At 38.3% G+C, this 18,797-nt stretch overlaps 1 long non-coding RNA gene across 1 annotated transcript; it reads right to left on the bottom strand.

The window, feature by feature from the left end:
• Positions 1–7,532: 7,532 nt before the first annotated feature.
• On the bottom strand, positions 7,533–18,354 carry LOC122239294. Its single transcript, XR_006218251.1, has 3 exons — positions 18,235–18,354; positions 8,850–9,033; positions 7,533–7,691 (listed from the first exon to the last, which is right to left on the bottom strand). It is a non-coding gene; the product is annotated as an uncharacterized LOC122239294 (long non-coding RNA).
• Between the last annotated feature and the right edge of the window lie 443 nt (positions 18,355–18,797).

The following is an 18,797-nucleotide window of genomic DNA, read 5'->3' as shown; positions in this document are numbered from 1 at the left end:
TTTTCATAGTTTTTCTGTATATGGGTAGAACTCTGGGCATTCGTCCTGGATTTAAAATTTACTAGAATTTCTATTTTTATGCTTAGTAAAAAAAAATCACCTTAAAATAAATCCACTTCCATTTTGAATAACAAAGCCAAAGACTTATATTCCAGCTTTACAATAAAATGTGGATTTCCCTTTAACATCTTGCATTTTAAAAAGCTGAATAAGATGACACTTAGAAAGACATTCCAGCCAGCTAATTAGTTCATGGGGGAAAGTTCAACACTAGAACAGTCTTTGGATGTACTGTATTTTTATTTGATTATGACCAGGATTCATTTTCATTTAATTTGCCAATATGCCTCTCAGTGTTTTATTCTTAGGTAAACAAGTGACTGTAGACATGTTGAGTCAATTACTCCTATTTTGTTCCTAAATTGGCATTAATATAGTAGCCGGATGGAAATGGTCTCATGCTTGCTGACACATTATTAATGACCAGTGAGGCAAAAAATATTGCCGTAGCTATATTTATTTGTCTCTATGCTTGAGACCGATGGGCTTGATCAGTCTCATGTTGCATGTTGTTTTTCCTTTTTGGAACCCACTGTCAGCATCCTTTTACTGATAGCAAAGTCAGCTTCACATCTCCCAGCTCTATTGGAGGCTGAGTCAGGGCACAGATAAAACACTTTTTAATGCCTTTGCTTCCGTTTCGGATTTCCACTAACAATGCTTCATACTTTGGGACAACATTCTAACTACAGCACACTGTAACTTTTTTTTTTTTTTTTTGATTGGATATATTCCATCAACAGGCCATATCACATCTTCATGAAACTTAATGGTCAAGTACCTGATGATCACCTAAAATAGCCTTAAAAGCTTAAGACTAAAATTTCAGTATTGAAGTTAAGACTCAAGCTCTGTGGCTATAAGATCTGAGATTTAGTCACAACTGTTCCACTTCATCAATGAGTTAACTTGGGCACATTACTGAATTAATTAGGCACATTGCTTAAACTTTATCTAAGATTTTTCATCTCTAAAATGAGGGTGGTTGAGTACCAAATGAGATGTCAGTCTATATCATCAAATCAAGCTGCATGTTCCCTCTACTTGAACCTAATCCTTTGCTTACAGTAATCAGAATCTTATCTGGTTCTCAGCTTCAAGCTCTTACTACAACACATTGCCCCTTTACTCAAGTAGCATTTGGAGTCTATGCCTCATTTTCACATATTTTCCTCCTGGGAGTGTGATCCTATGTTGCCTGCCCTGTATTACTAAAGATTCCAGTTCTGGGTGCTGTTCCTAAGAGTGTTGCATGCAAATCAGTATTGCTGAGTGTGCTACCTAGGGCAGCCCCCACCTCTGTTTAGATCCTCCCAAGTCTTTCACAACCACCATCTACCTATTCATGTATATTTATTATCATCTATATTTATTACTGGCTTTGTGGATCCTTAAAAGCAGAATGTACATTTCAAGACACCAATTAAAGCATCTCTTGTCAATCCTTTCTTTTTTTTATATTAAATATAATTTATTGTCAAATTGGTTTCCATACAACACCCAGTGCTCATCCCAAAGGGTGTCCTCCTCGATGCCCATCACCCACTTTCCCCTCTCCCCCACCCTCCCATAAACCCTCAGTTTGTTCTCAGTATTTAAGAGTCACTTATGGTTTGCCTCCCTCCTTCTCTGTAACTTTTTTCCCCCTTTCCCCTCCCCCATGGTCTTCTGTTAAGTTTCTCAGGATCCACATATGAGTGAAAACATATGGTATCTGTCTTTCTCTGACTGACTTATTTCACTCAGCATAATACCCTCCAGTTCCATCCACATTGCTACAAATGGCCAGATTTCATTCTCATTGCCAAGTAGAATTCCCTTGTATATATAAACCACATCTTTATCCATTTGTCAGCTGATGGACATTTAGGCTCTTTCCATAATTTGGCTATTGTTGAAAGCGCTGCTATAAACATTGGGGTACAAGTGCCCCTGTGCCTCAACACACCTGTATCCCTTGGGTAAATTCCTAGCAGCACTATTCTTGGGTCAATCATTTCTAATACATGTTCTGGTTTAAAACCCCAGCATTGTTTTAAATGACTTATAAAGGTATTGTCTCATGTGACTCTGTGAAGTGTCCCCATTTTTATTTATTATCCCCGTTTTTCAGATAGGAACGCTGAATCACAGTAGGTAGAGGAGCCAGGATTTAGAATTTAAAACTCTGACTCCTGAGGTCGTACTCTTCACCATTCTGTGTCCCTGTGGCCATGAAACTAACTGCCTCCAACACAGGACTCCTGCAGACTTCCCATTTCCAGACTCCTTGAGTGTTTCCCAGATCTCCGGTTGAAATACTCTCTGAAGTATAATTAATACTTTTGTGCTTCTTTGCAGAATCTGACTGAGGCTGATGCTCTGTGTCACTGGGCTTCTTCCTCTTCACTATCCTGATTCTGAACTCTTGTGGGTCTCTCCCAGAGCATTTCCTTAGTAAATCACTTGCACACAATCCTCATCTCAGGCTCTGCTTATGATAAACACAAACTTAGCACAAATAATTAATAATTAGAGAGGACTTTTGAGGGAAAATAGAGAAAATGATTTATGAAGAAGACACCAAACAATCATATGATTTCGGCCTCAAATATTTCATGATAAAGGTATTCCATTTTCCTTGTTGCATCTAAGAGAAATTAACAATAATTCATTAATAATATCAAAAACCCATTTAGTGTTCAAATTTCCACTGTCTCATTATGTTTATTCATTTTTATGTGTTTGAATCAGAGCCCACATAAAATTCGAATAATGTAATTTGTTGATGTTTCTTTAAGTTTCTTTTGTAAGTTCTGCCCAACTTATTTATCCTTGTGATTTATTTGCTGGAGATAAGGTTGTTTGTCCTGTTACATTCCCCACAGTCTGCACTGTGTTGATTATATTTCCATGGCACAGATTAATATATTCCTCTGTAAATTGCTAACTGTTTATAGAGGTCTGATCTGATTCATTTTTGTTTCTTCTGGCAAGGCTGCTTCGCTGGTAGGTGGTATGACCTTCTATCGGAAAACACAGAATGTCTACTTTTTTGTGTGTTCACAATTGTTGATGATCAGTACCTAGATTCATTTATTCAAACAGAAGTTTCAAAATGATAATTCTATTTTTTATAATGTCTTCTTTATCACATTAAAATCTCTATAAAGGGGGAAAAAACCCTTCATCTCATACCTGGTTTACTAGTTTTCTACTTATTATCAAAAAGGTCATAGAAATGCCTAATCTTTCATTTACCAGTTTCAAAATAATGAGTTTGGGTTTTTATACAATCTCCCAGTGATGACCAGTGTGTTTTCTTTGCTCATTTTGTGTTTGTTATGAATTTATGTATTTAATCATTCTTAATATATTTCATCCATAGCATTTGTTATTCTTAGCAATGTTCAAATTGTCTTATCTTTGACCAGTGAGACTGTCTTCAAATCGACTCTCAGGTACTTTTGGATAACATGCTTAATTTCTGACAAAACAAGATGTTCCAGGTACATTTCCTGCCCCAGACTTGTAATCACCTATTTCTCTAAGACACCCTGTCTCTTTTCCAGGTACATGTAACTTAAACCCTTTCATGAGTTGCTCCCATTCTCCTAAAAATGAAAAATCTCCTCTTAAAGGTAATGGATGACCCTACAGTTTTAATCCAGTGGCTCTCCCTTAGCCATTCTCTACGATTTCCTTTACAATTTTCTCCTTTGGAACTTTTTAATTTTGACACTCCACTTTTTTTTTCTCTAACTATTTCTTAATTATACTCCGTTACACTATTTTTGGTTAATCTCTTTCTCTTTTCGCTCACTAAGCATAAGTGAATTACACACATACACATATGTGACATGTATTTATATATCCCCTAAAGGAAGTAAATAGGAATTGCTGGTATCTCTGGGCATTGAAGGGAGGGCTCAGTTCTTTTAACAAGTATGCAATAGGCATTGAGAACATACTATATATCAGCAATAAATCCATGAATAAAACAGAGGTTGTGTTTGAGTGTCAGAAGACAGAGAATTAAGCGAAAGAAATATACGTATATACAGTTGGTAATTGCCATACAGAAAATTATACTTTTAGAAATGGACTTCAAGTACCCAGGTGGACAGTAAGCTCAGAAGGCCTCTCTGAAATGTTGAAATCTAACCTGAGTCCGGAGGAGGTGCTGGAGCATGCATATACCTATGTAGAGGAGAGCATGCTGGGGAGAGGAAATAGCAAGTACAAAGGCCCTGAGGAAAATGTGTGCCTTGCACGTTGGAGATGCAGTGAGAAGTCACCTGTGGCTTGAGATAAATGAACTCAGGAAGAGTGGGATTTAAGATCAGAACAGCAAGGAGTGGGGGAAGCAGAACATATAGCACCTGCCCTATAAACCATGAGAACTTTGGCTTCTACTGAGTGAGAACTCTCTGAGGTCATTGAGCAGACAAGTGATGTAATGTAACTTAACAAATCGAAGGGATCTCTTGGGCTGACATGTGGCAAGTAGACTGTAAAGGAGCAAAAGGAGTAGCAGGGGGACTTGTTAGCAGTTATTGCAATAATCTCGGCCAAAGAGCAGAGCATTAGCAGTGCTGGTGGTTAAGAAGTGGAGAGATTTGCCTAATTGAGAACTCATTCCCTGCCAACACCAGAACCTGGCATGTTGCCCTGATGTGCCAGTGGGAGCCAATTACACTGTGTCCAGGAGGCACTACATTTTATTCTTTCCAATTAACCCATTCTTGTGTCCTCACACAAGCTGTATTCTGATGAATACAGACATGCCCACCTTAGTCAGAGGGTTTTGACCACAACTCTGTAATCACCACTTGGATGCACCAGAATACAACACATCTCATGCCATAAGCAAGCTGCAGTCTATAGACATAATTCTTTTGGCTGCAGCTGCTAATGACCTACCTGATGGCCACCCAGCTCAACTTGTCCTTCAGATGTACATTCGAGATTCTCTCTTCCTCATTCCTCCTGCAATCCCTCAACAATTAGGAACTTCTACATCTTATTCCTCATCCTTGATACTTTCAATCTGTTCGTTCAGAAATTCAGAACATTGAACTTTGCATTAGAAACTGCCAGATTACTCTTCATCATCTCATTCTGGACTGCAGAGAAAATGGTTCAAAATGACTTTTTTTTAATATACGAAATTTATTGTCAAATTGGTTTCCATACAACACCCAGTGCTCATCCCAAAAAATGCCCTCTTCAATACCCATGACCTACCCTTCCACCCCCCATCAACCCTCAGTTTGTTCTCAGTTTTTAAGAGTCTCTTATGCTTTGGCTCTCTCCCACTCTAACCTCTTTTTTTTTTCCTTCCCCTCCCCCATGGGTTTCTGTTAAGTTTCTCAGGATCCACATAAGAGTGAACACATATGGTATCTGTCTTTCTCTGTATGGCTTATTTCACTTAGCATCACACTCTCCAGTTCCATCCATGTTGCTACAAAGGGCCATATTTCATTCTTTCTCATTGCCACGTAGTACTCCATTGTGTATATAAACCACAATTTCTTTATCCATTCATCAGTTGATGGACATTTAGGCTCTTTCCATAATTTGGCTGTTGTTGAGAGTGCTGCTATAAACATTGGGGTACAAGTGCCCCTATGCATCAGTACTCCTGTATCCCTTGGGTAAATTCCTAGCAGTGTTACTGCTGGGTCATAGGGTAGGTCTATTTTTAATTTTTTGAGGAACCTCCACACTGTTTTCCAGAGCGGCTGCACCAGTTTGCATTCCCACCAACAGTGCAAGAGGGTTCCCATTTCTCCACATCCTCTCCAGCATCTATAGTCAAAAATGTTTAAAAATTAGACTAAAGTTTATGAGTAAAGTACAAGTTATGTCATGAATACCAGGGTCATATGATGACTTTTTATTATTCGATCTCCTCAACCTTGGGTTAAGAGTCCTTAAATTGGACCAACTGGGCAGGAATTCTAGAAAATCATTTCCCAGGAGAAATAGCAAACTAATAAACAAAGGTGGTTTGCCTTCAGATGATTACTAAAAAGGTACAAATCATCTATTATCACCCTGAAATGAAACCCACCAATTCAAAATAATAATAATAATAATAATATAATAAAAAAAAGACTGACATAAAGAGTTGTCAAGAATACTTTTTATCTGAAGTGAGTAGTTCTCAGACATCTTAAATAAGTCCATAAAACTGATAATAAAACAAAACATATACACACACACAGATACATTCAGGTAAATGATATAAAATACTGTTATTGAAAAGCATGTACTAGGGCTGCTTCAGTGGCTCAGCTGGTATTTGTTGACTCTTGGTTTTGGCTCAGGTCATGATCTCGCAGTTTCATGGGTTCAAGCCCCACGTTGGGGTCCATGCTGACAGCAGGGAGCCTGCTTATGATTCTCTCTCTCCCTTTATTTCTGCCCCTCCCCTACTCACACTGTCTCTGTCTCTCAAAGAAGAAAAGCATGTACTCAGTAGTTTTGGTGATTCAACCACCATAAGCTCATTCTACCTCTAATGTAGATGGAAGGAAAGCAGGGACCCACATATACCCTTGTCTACCTTGAACTCTGAAGTCATAGATCTTAAAAGATGATGTGTTCTCGTTCAGAAAATCCCAGATCCTGACTCATTTTATTTTTCCATATTCCTGACTACATGTATAGGGCAGGAAAGAATGTTAACTCTTGTGATAACCAAGCCTGGGTCAGAGAAGAGAGGGGAACAGAGTAAAGATTATTAATAGAGAGTTGTGTAGGATAATACAGCAGCCAGCTCTATGGAAGTGTGGGAAGTCAATCATCTTGACCTAGTATTATTCAGTCTGCCTTTTGTCTTATTGGCCTGTATGTTCTTTGAATGAAGTGGGCATCTAATGTAGTCTGAGAACTACTCCCTGCTTCTGCCATACAAAGTGTTTTTGCAGTTTGGACAGCTAACCATGGTCCTGAGAATGCAGCTGCAACAGAACAGTGGTGCCACACAATTTGGATTAAATCCCCTGATTAGTGAGGCTTTCACAGTGATCTTTGTGTTTCCCAATATTAGATCATGACCTGAACAGCCCTTTGGTGAGGCTGAAATGGCCAGTCCACTTTGCTGCACTTTTGATCCAGGCAACTCTTCGGTACCATACGGTATAATTAACACACGTTTGGGCAAAGTAACAGCTATTCAATTCAAACTAGCTTACTCAAAAAGGAGGAATGTACTAAGGAGATTCTTGAATTCAGAAACCAATGAAAGGAAAGTATTTGGGCTTCAGAAATTAAGGGATCCGAGGATTCCAACAATGTTAGGACTTTTTCTCTATTTTTCTCTGCTCCTTTCCAAGCATCTCTTTTCTCAGCCCCTTTCAGTTGTAGAATATCTTCCCCCATTTAAGTTCATGAAGCAGAAAACATGGTTGTGGGTGGTTTCTTTATTGCACATATTGTGACTCAAACATCCAAGGAGTTAATACTCCAGCTTCTTTGGCTCAAGTGCAGAAATCTTGATGAAGTGTCTCACAAGTTCAGCTTATGGTTGGTTCCCAACCACTGAACCAACCATCTGGGGTGGCTCAGTGGTGTTGGTGGCCTGGGTGTTCCTACTACCAGCCAATTTTGAAGCCTGTGTCTTACTAGAAGATCAATTAACTCTGTCCAAGAAAGGAAGACATGGTGTGATATGGCTACTCCTGCTTCAATAATGAAATTGGGGAGAAAAATTAAATTCCTAGAAAAAAAAAGGTGCTGCGGGAAAACTAAAATAACTGTATATTCTGTTTGCTCCCCTATGTACATGTTCTTCCCCCCTTTGTATATTATATACCTTCCCAGTATGTCTTCTTAAATGCAGAATTGTCACTCTTACCCACCCCCCCCGCCCCCTGCACATACATGCTTAGGCATGCTGTAATGTGCATAATTGTGAATCTTCACGTCCAGAAAATTTTGGAATGACTTAATGGCATTGTAATACAACATACTCTTTATTTTTCCTACATATAAAAAGAAATACGCATACTGCAAAAAGGAAATGTAGCAACTGTTTGTAATGATTAAGAAGAAATAATTCTTAACTTAATAGTATTGGTTTAGGAAAAGAGCCAAACAATAGATAAATAGGATACCTCTTCAGAAAAATAATTAAAACAAGGACCGTAAAGATTAATTTCCCATTTTTATTATGTGTAGATATACTAAAATGTATGTTCATACTCTTTAGCATATCTGTATTGGCTGAACATCTCTTTCCATTAAAATTAGTTTTCCAAGGACATGCACTACATTATTGAAAGTTGCCTTTTTGATATAGATTCTTCTCCAAAATAATTTTATAGTTGCTAAGCAGTCAATTGCCAACTGCATACTAAAATATACATAATGTAAATGGAGGCAAGAAACAGGAGTAGGCAAACGTGAGGAAGAAACACAATCATTTCTATTCAGTCGGAAAAGGAATGAGTGGCTGGCAAGGTAAGAGTGCAGCAAAGTTATGCCACCACCAGCCTGATATTGTTGCAAAACTGCTTTCTTGTCAACAACAGAACTTTTGTATGCAATCTTGGGACAGCTTTTAGCAGCAACATATTTGGTCTTCACCCTGACTACCATCACATTTATGATGATCTTATTCGGGCCAACGACTGGCCCAGGTGTGGTATTTTCAGACTGGGATGTTTCCACGTGTACCACTACATTTACAGCATAAAGGAACACCCAATATTCTTATTAAGATGTAGATGATACAAGTTCATTGCAGGGGAGGCATAAAATTATGCAAAACTCTCTGTCTAGAGTTGGTGACCACATACCATTTTGGGGCTGATCCTTATTCCTTCCAACGATCACTAATAGATTGCTTCCTGCTGGTCCCCTTAATTGTGGAGGTCTAGGGCTAGCTGGCATCAATTGCTTTGAGGAAAGGTGAAATGAAGCATTTCATGACATGAACAGGACAGATCGAATCGAATCCCCTTTGGTTGACAGAACAGGACCCTAGGAAGGAGGCACATCAATTTGTATGAGTGAGAAAGTGACAGAATAAAAACTGGAAACCACAATGGGAAGAGAGGAGTCCTGACTGGTGATTCAGGGTCAGACCAGGGCCTGTAGGCTCTTAGAAGAGACTGGATATGACCCTGTATGTGGCTTATGGTGAAACCCTTCTGGAGAGAGACCCCCTATACCATGGTTGAGTTTGTGGTTTTGTGGATAACATGTATGTATTGATATATGCACCTTAGTTGAAGGAGTACATCAGGGAATTTGAATATGCATATAAGAAACTTTTAAAAATACTGTTGACCCTTGAACAAAATGGGTTTGAATTATACAGGTCTACTTATGGATGCATGCATATGTATCCATTGATTCTTAGTTTTCAAATAATCAGAACTTATTGAGAAAAACACACACTTTGGAGTGAAGGATTAAGATTTAAACACCAATTTTACAAACTCCAGGCAATTAGACAAATTACGTGAACTTTCTGCCTTAATCTAACCCACAAGTTTATTGTGAGGATCAGATGTACTGTTATAGAATCACATGTGCATGTAAGTTAAAGTAATACACTGGACTGTGAATTTTTATGTCTCTAGCGACCAACTTTGTATGAATAAGGTTTTATCAGATTTGTTTTGGAGTTCCAATGTGCAGTAGTCTCTCACTATTGTTTACTGAGTAAATAAAATTGGCTTCTCAATAGAAAAAAGCAGGACTCACTCTTAATACACAAATTTCATTAAATCAAGATCCATTTATTAGTTGGTAGTTAGAAATATCCTCGTCACTAATGCTGAGCCTCAGGACATTATAACAAATACCCACCATTTCTTTATTATTGATTCTTGGTTGCATCAGATAACAAGAGCTCCACTGGAAAGAATGAATGATAAAGTGAATTTCATAATTTATTCTACAAAGGGAACGGGCATTCATTTTTCTGGTTTGAGAGAAACATGAATATTTTGTATCATAGAAGAAAGACTTGCACCAGGCAAAGATGCTTTCAGTGTCATGCCTAAAGCCTCAGCAATAATTAATGGTAGATTTGGAATACGAAATGCATTATGTCATGTCTTACGCCGTGTAAGAGGTTGAGATATTGGACTGAAGGTGTCTTGACATAAAGATCAAAACAAAGACTAGGCGTGAATGGGTGTTTGTGTGTTACTCGAGAGCAATATCCAGCTGTTGGTGGGCATTACTGTTACTGCAGCCCTCATCACTCTGCCCCCTCTCTAATCCAGTGGGTCAGTACATATGCACAATGGATGCTCTGCTTCATCAATCAGTCCACATTCTTCAGTCTATCCTTCTCCCCTAGTCCGTCTGCTCCTGCTGATCATTCTCCCTGGCATCTACTTCTTCTGGTCCACCGACCACAAGCAGAGGTAAAATTTAATTAATATGTTAATTGCCTTTAATTAATATATCAATATGCTAATTTATACTGAAAAAAATTTTTTTAGTGTTTATTTACTTATTTTGAGAGAGAGAGAGAGAGAGGATGAACAGCGGAGGGGCAGAGAGGCAGGGAGGGAGAGAAAGAATCCCAAGCAGGAGATGCACTGTCTCTGCAGAGCCCGATGGGGGAGCTCGATCTCACCAACTGCAAGATCGTGAGCTAAGCCTAAATCAAGAGTCAGATGCTCAGACACCCAGGCACCCGGTTAGCTGATGTTTTAACTAATATCAATTTAACAGTTTGAATCAAGGATATCTGCTTGGTTAAAGACTTTTTCCTGGTCCCACAACTAGCACACATGTACTTATTTATCAGAATCCAATGTGACCGAAAAAAGGCCGGAGCACACACATATGTAACAAAATGCAGAAACTAAAATCTCAGAATAAAAGAAGGCATGCGTTGATGTATGGGTATGGTTTTCCCACTTTTTTTTTTCCTATCTACCTCCTACTCATTATTCAGTTAAGTATCTGTTCTGCCCTTAAGCCTTCCCTAACTCACTTAAACTAGGTCATATCATCGGGTAAATATTCATTGAACATGTTAACATGCCATGACACTGATCATACTTTATTGAGTTTATTTATTTAATGTCCATCTTTGCAGCTAAACTTTACTTTTTACAGACACAGAACGTATTTGCTCTCTTAGCCCAATTTTCTGTACACAGTAAGTGCTCATTAGGAGTTGGTGAATGAATGGAGAGCTGGCTACAAGAAAACACTACTTCCTCTCTTCTTCCAATTCACCACACCGGCACGAAACACGTGCATGTGCACACGTGTGCACACGCGCACATACATGCACACATGGATGCACATACACACACCATGATGCAAATGCAATTCATTAAAGGCCGAAGTTTGCCTTTGGTGACATGTAAGGATTAATAGTCTTTTATACCCAAGCTATTCTTGTTCATTGTATATTTAAAATGGGAAAGTGTAGTGTAAAAAAAAAAAAATTCAACTGAGTAAGATTTAAAGATCTCCCTGGCTTTATTCAAGGATTCATGAATCAGGCAGCATCCCATATGGCAAAGAGAAAAGAGCTCTGAAGAGCTGCACAACATGAAACATTTTTATAAGCAGAAGGAGGTGGGGCAAGAAAGTTATACTAGCAAAGAACTGATTGTGGCAAGGTCATTTTCCTTTAGAGGACCACAGGGTCCATCAAACAGATTACCTCACTAGTGCCGACCAGGTAATTCTAAATGGACTGGTTTATCTGGGAGGGGCTGAAATTGTAATTGAGTTAAGGAGTAAGTCTCAAATTAGTGATGTGGGGTTCAGCACAAGTGACTCCATTTAGAGTATATTGTCTCTTTTTTAACAGTAGCAAGTTTTGACAGAATTATGGTTGAATAATAGGGGTGCTGTTTATGCCAGATGCACTTAAAACATCAATATCACAGAATCTCTCTAGCATTATTTCTTATGGATGTACTGCAGAGAGTTGGGAAATACAATGCAGAAGAATTTATAATCTAAGACTTTCCTAAGAAAATCACCCATGCTTATTGGTATGGCATTACATTTACTGTAATTGCCTAATATAAGCGTAAATATACTTAATTAACTTTTCTACCCTCTTTCCACTAACAAAATTGTGGCATTATTGTAAAATACCAAACATGGACAGCGAGAAGAAAAAAGTTTGCTTAAGAAAGAATGCCCTGTTTTATTTGTAAAATGACACATTTATTCGTTTTACTTATTCTGCACTTTAGTTATATAATATATGCATACTGAACAGCAAGCTTAGAGAATAAAAGAAAATGCTCCTTTCACATAGGATAGTGTGGTATAAGAAGAAATATATTTGGTCTCTGTCCCAGCTTCCTGGCACAAAGCTCCTAAAAATGCTTGTAATTTCCTGAGTGGTAGGAGCGTCTTTTGTTATTCATAATGAGTTCCTTTCAATTACACCTTAGCTCATGATGATTAGGTGACTTAGGACAGGACCACTAAATAGCCTTAGTGGGTTGGTCACCGGAAAGACTAAGTGATTAGAGAGCTGGAACTTTCAACCCTGCCCACTGACTTCTGGGAAAGGGGGATGGGGTGGAGATTAAAGATCTATAAAATCTCTTGAACAAGGAGAAAAGATGAGCTTCAAGTTGGTGAATGCGTCTGGAGCATTGTGCACCGTGGTTCCAGGAGCGGGGGAAGTTCTAGGACTCTCGACCCTCTGAACCTTGCCCTATGTACATCTTCATCGAACTATCCATCTGTATCCCTTATCACATCCTTTATACTAAATGTAAGTGAATGTTTCTCTGAGTCCTTGAGCCACGTTAGCAAATTAATTGGACCCAAAGAAGGGGCGTGTGGGAACTTCCCATTTACAGCAGTTTATAGACACCTGGACTTGGAATTGGTGTCTGAAGTGGGAGCAGTGCTGTGAGACCGAGCACTTAACCTGTAGGATATGACACTATCTCTAAGGAGATAGAGTCGGAATTGCATTAAATTCATAGGACACCTTGGCCGTGTCCACTGAGAATGTGAGAATTGCCTGGTGGTGTTGAAAAACACACAATAGAAATGACTATGCCATACTGGATCCTCAAGATTTTGTTCAGGTCACTGATGGACTCACTTAACACTCATGCTTACTGTACCACAAAGCAAAATAAGGTTGATCGTACATTGTGCATTTTTCGATGAACAAAGCACATTTGAGCAATTCAAGCTCACCCTGAAACTCTAAGCTGCACAGCTTAGCACATAAATGAGCTCTGTACAGACACAGGTCCATCAAACTTCAGCGTCCATGCTCTGGACCATTGCCCCATTAGGGACCGTCTACTACACACATGCGTGGTTCCCTACAGTTTGCCTTTTCTCCTATTCTAGCTCTTATAAAACTATTTCTCTGGAATTAAGTTAAATCTAAATTTTTTTCCAACTAAGTGAGAACTAAAGGGAATCAGGAGAGTCCCTTCTTGTTCTTATATAGTAAGAATAGTGAATTCCCCAATCCCAACATCTAGCATCTCTATAGCCTGACCATGTTCACTGTGACAGAGGATTTTAAAAGCTCACTGAATATCCAAGAGGTTTCCTACACTTCCCAGTCTCTTGTGGATGTTCTGAGTTATGTGTCTGGCTCTGGCTAATGGACTAAATGAAAGTCACCATCGTTTTGCGGCAGTAGAAAGTTTTAGGTAGTGCCCTATCTCTCTCTTTTTCTCATTCAGTAACCCTGGAAATCATGTGTTGAGATTGCAGGACCTTAAGATGTTAAAAATAAAGAATCCCTAAGTCAATACGACGAGTTTACCTGGAAATCCACTGAAATGTGGCCAAATTTATGTGGATGGAAATAAACTTTGGCTTATTCAGCTCAATCTGATTAACACAAACACGATCTAAAATCTTGAAGTTAAAGATATTAGCATGCTTTCAGTTTGAGGTATCAGAAAATCTTACTACAAATGACTTCAACAATAGGAAATGTATTATCTCATGAGAAAATATAATCAGGAGGTGAACTATTCTACCATCGTAGCTCAGTAATGTGTTCATAATATGACTGCAAGCCCCAAACATCACATTATGAACTTTAATATCCAAGGTTAGGAAGAAATGTGTTCTATTTTCATGTCTCAGTTTTAAGGGAAGGAGAATTTTCCTATTATTTCCCCTTTCCAAAATAACCCCTCCCCTCTTTATAAGTAAGTGTCGAACTCTCCTGCTTAAACCAATGGCTATAATTGAGTTGGCTTTACTGGGATTGGTTCCCTAGTCTAATCAACATTCATTACCCAGGGTTAAGAGATTCCATAAAAACAAAACAAAACAAACAAACAAAAAAAAACCAGTCACCCAATTCCTAAATAAACATAGGGTTCTGCTACTGTGTAATGTCCTTTTAACATTATGCACCCAAGTACAAATGTGATTTTAAGGTCAAAATGTGGCTGATATTACTTTCTCTTCAAATCTTCTATTTTTTCCAGCTAATTAATATTTTATAGCAGCCCCAAACATGTAATCATTGTTTGTTAACCTAACACAGGAGTAGAAAAGCTTCTAATGGGAGCAAAAAAATCTCATCAATGTTCAATTATTAACTTACTTTCCTTTTAAATCACAAACTGACCCAATTTCAGGTTGCTGGCTTTAAAGTATTATGTGTATCTTTTCTATTTAATTTTAAGCTATTTGTGTTGGTGTCAGGTAGAAAGTACCAAATTTGGGAATATTCACTTTTGAATATTAGAGCATATGGATATTTGGAGACAAGGACCAATTTACAGGTAAAAATGGATTCTCCTTGTTCTCCGATAGGCTGCCACATTAAGCCAACTTGACTGAAGAAGATCTTTTTTACTTAAGGAAAATAATGTTTGTTTAATGTAAACTCAAGTTCAATTCCATATTATGAGCACAAAAAGAGAAGCTCACCCAAGGAATCATTACTGTAATCGTGAAGGTTGGTCAGGACCTATAAACTATTCTGTTTTCTGGCTTGAAATTTTATCACTTTCTGAGGTGATTTCTAAGAGAATCCACTATAAAAGTCCCCAGTGTGTATGTTTTTTAGGAATTCATATTATAGTCTCCACCTCTCCAAAGTATGCATTTAAATGATTGGCGCTAATGTGCACACAGGATCAGGTGGGTTATTGGCTCTTCAGGATCACTGGAGCGAGGAGGTGAATGATGTGTGAAATGAAAAACCTGACCCAAAGCTCAGAGGGAGTCTAGGGGACTGTTCTGTCGTCCTGGAAGCGCCGGGTTAGCGTGATGATGAGAATCACACAGGTGGATCATAAAAGCTCCCTGAATCTCAGAGAGGGGAGGGCGGACGAGGATGCTTTAATGAGCTATTTTACGTCCATCCTTTCCTCGGTACATCTTTCTTATCTCTCAACTACTCAGAGTTGTAACAATTAATAGTCTCTATCTCCAAGTGAAGTATTAAGGTGAGTAAATTATCTGGACCACTTGAGCTGAATGACTCAACTTTACCTCCATTTTCAAGAGATATTACGGGAGGAGGGAGGAGGAAAAAAAGGGGGGGGGGTAAGAAAGAAGCTACTAGGGGTAGAAGTTTGTCTTTAGAAATACTAACTTCAGTACTTTACCTGAGTTTTCTGTGGAGACCTAAGGCTTAGACTTAGAAATATCACATCCTGATTTTCATTAGCCTGTGCAAAATTAATATAATATACTATAATATTGAATAAACACACATGCACACACTACGCACAACATTAATATAATAAAATACACAACACATATGCACAAGAAATGAGATAGGAAAAATCTATTGAAGTGTCTGAGCTGTCTGTAAAATGTTAAGCTCTTGGATCACCTTGTCATGAGTATCAGGTGAAAAGCTTTCCAGGATTGGACTAACTGTAGAGGGATTAGGGATTGAGGAGAACCAACAAGCAACCATAGTAGACAAGCAAACCGAAATAACTGAAATCAGTGTGACTGTTCTTACTCCCAGAACCTCCTGACTTGTAGCAGCAATGGTGGTAATTAACATGTGTTAGCTTCAATGTTTCCTGAAAATGGACCATACGCTATCACAACACAATATTTGGGTTTTTTAGTGATGATCTCATTTTTAATTTGATAGTTACAAATTTTTTTTTGTATGTATTTGGGAAAAACATAACTCAGGTGCCAGCACGTCATAGCTTGCACATTATTCCTTACGAGACGATCAAGTAGGAGGCATACCATATAATAACATATGTGGAAATAGGATCTAAGTGACACGTTTAAGGAGCACTAAGATACAGCGATGGGAAGGGCTTACAGGGTTTTCAGGAGAGAAAGAAGTATCACAATTTTCTTTACGATTTTGTAAGACTCAATGACTCATTTGTCATTTGGTTCCAAATGTCCCCGTCCTAGCCTGTACATTGCAACCAGGTCATTCCACTGCTAACCCCGACTCTATGTCATTTTATTTACTACTACTGTCATCATAACAGCCACCATTTTTCAAGTGTTCATCATGTGCAAGGCACCGGATTAAATGCTTTAGGCGCAGTGTTTCAATGAATTCTTAAAACAGTAGACACTATAATTATTCCCATTTTCCAGATAGCGATGCTGATGGTTAGAGATGCTACCATTTTAATCTGACTCTTCTTACCAGGCTATTTTGTTTTCTAAAATTTCCCTCTTTATATCTCTTATACTCCCTACCTATATATCTTATATATTAATAATACAAAACAGCATGTCCTCATAACAGCAAACATTTATTGACCACACACTGCTTAGAGCATGGGGTTAAGTGGTTACCGAGATTGTCTTATTCAATATGCATTCACAAAATCCCTACAGTAGGCATTGATATTATCTTCACTTTATAGGTGAGGACATGGAAGTGGAGAGAGGTAAAACAACTTGCCCAGTGTCACATAGCTATGGAGCAGACCACATCTCTACCCCACCTCCCAACCCATTCTCAGGGAACAGCATTTGCACTGGCCTTCGGTCTCAGACTCTAGTATCAGGCTGAATCAGTTACCCTTCCCACTGGACTCATGTTTGTAAGGCTGAGACAGACTTGGTAAGCTCTGGGATCTCTATTTCTGTTCCGCCAGTCTATTCCATGTACTAGAATTACTTGCAGGTAACATGGAAGAAGACAACAGCAGAGACAGAGAGAAGGAAAGGAAAAGGGACAAGAGAATTGTAGCAGAGGAAGTTAAATTGATGTTCCCCTCTACTTATGCTTCAAGTCTCCAACATATTTGCATACTTAAAAATTAAAAGTTTCAAAGAACTCCTTGGCTCAGTTGACCTCAGTGTTCTGCGAAATTCTAAAGTAATGATAGGCTCTGTCACATAAGCTTTAAAGACAAATCTGCTTAATGAATTGAACTTTTCAATTACAAATTAGCTAAAGGCCAAATTATGTTCACATTGTCCTTTAAAAAACCTCCATTCTCAAATCCACCAGTGAGTTTAATCCCTTGAATGTAAACAAGAATCGGCATGATTAAACCCTCTTAATTTTATTAATATAGTTCCAAAGGCATATAAGTTTATTGTAAAGTGTTTTCCAAAGTCTTCTTTGTCCAAATTACTTAATATTTTATCCTTTATGCTTTCTATATTATTTACTTATGGTAAGAGGATTCAAGATATTCATAAAGTGTGTAATGAATTTAACATGATACACTAATTAATATCTAGTTAAAACCATTCAGAGATTAAAGATGGCAAACTAAGTCATTTGCAGGTGCATTCTTCACTTAGTTATTGGGGAGCAATTCCATACTTTGCTTTCTTTACCATTTCAAAAAAAAGACACATACTCTTCCATGCAATCCCTAGTTATCAGTAATAAATCTATAAATAAACACATACCTACATACATAAATAATAAATAAATACAATTATCAACTCAACTTTTTCAGCTGGGCTATTTCTATATTCCATGAAAAATAAGCCTTAAGTGCTGACCTTTAAAATTATTATTATTATTATTGTTGGGGAGACAGAGTATGAGCAGGGGAGGGGCAGAGGGAGGGGGGGAGAGGGATAGAGAGAATCTTCAGCAGGCTCCATGCAAAGCATAAGCCTGACTCAGGGCTCAATATCATGAATTGTGAGACCATGACTTGAGCCAAAATCAAGAGTAGAACACTTAATCTACTGAGCCTCCCAGGTGCCCCTAAAATTATGAAATACACAAAAATATCATGATAACCACTGATAGGACTTATTCAAAGTAAATTATACCTGCTGTTGGTCAGTGTGAAATGGCATCAGTTGACAAAACAAAGTACAACCTCTTTCATCTAAGGCGTGAGGAAGCTTGGCTGGGGTTTATCTTAGGTTGAGTGGAAATTGCTCTTCTAGAAAATCCAATTGCTTAACGTGGATACACTGCATAGAGAAGTCCAAAGGAATAGATGATATATTTAATTTAGCAAACAGACATTAACTAAACTTCCAGCAAACTGATGATTTTGAGGAACACGAAAATAAATGAGGCACTACACCAGTTATAGCAAGAAGGAAGGTAAGAGTAATAGTTAACAGAAAGGAAGGCAACCGCTGCATTACCCATACTTCTCTTGACTTAAAGTTCACAACAACTTAAAGAGGAAGATGGAATTAATAACCCCATTTTAAAGGTGAGAAACATGAGGCTGGGAGAGTTTTTAGCCAATGTTTTCCAGCTAACTGTTTGAGTCAGGATTCCAAACCAGGTCTGTCTGTTGCCAGGACCTGTTCTCTGAACCATTATTCTTTGCTTTTCTAGCAGTACTATGGCAGACCTGGTAAGGGTGCAGACGGTG

This window comes from Panthera tigris, chromosome B3, assembly GCF_018350195.1.
Source record: "Panthera tigris isolate Pti1 chromosome B3, P.tigris_Pti1_mat1.1, whole genome shotgun sequence".
NCBI classification, from domain to species: domain Eukaryota; kingdom Metazoa; phylum Chordata; class Mammalia; order Carnivora; family Felidae; genus Panthera; species Panthera tigris.
The sequence above is the reverse complement of the archived record's forward strand: the minus strand, read 5'-3'. Positions and strand labels throughout refer to the sequence as shown.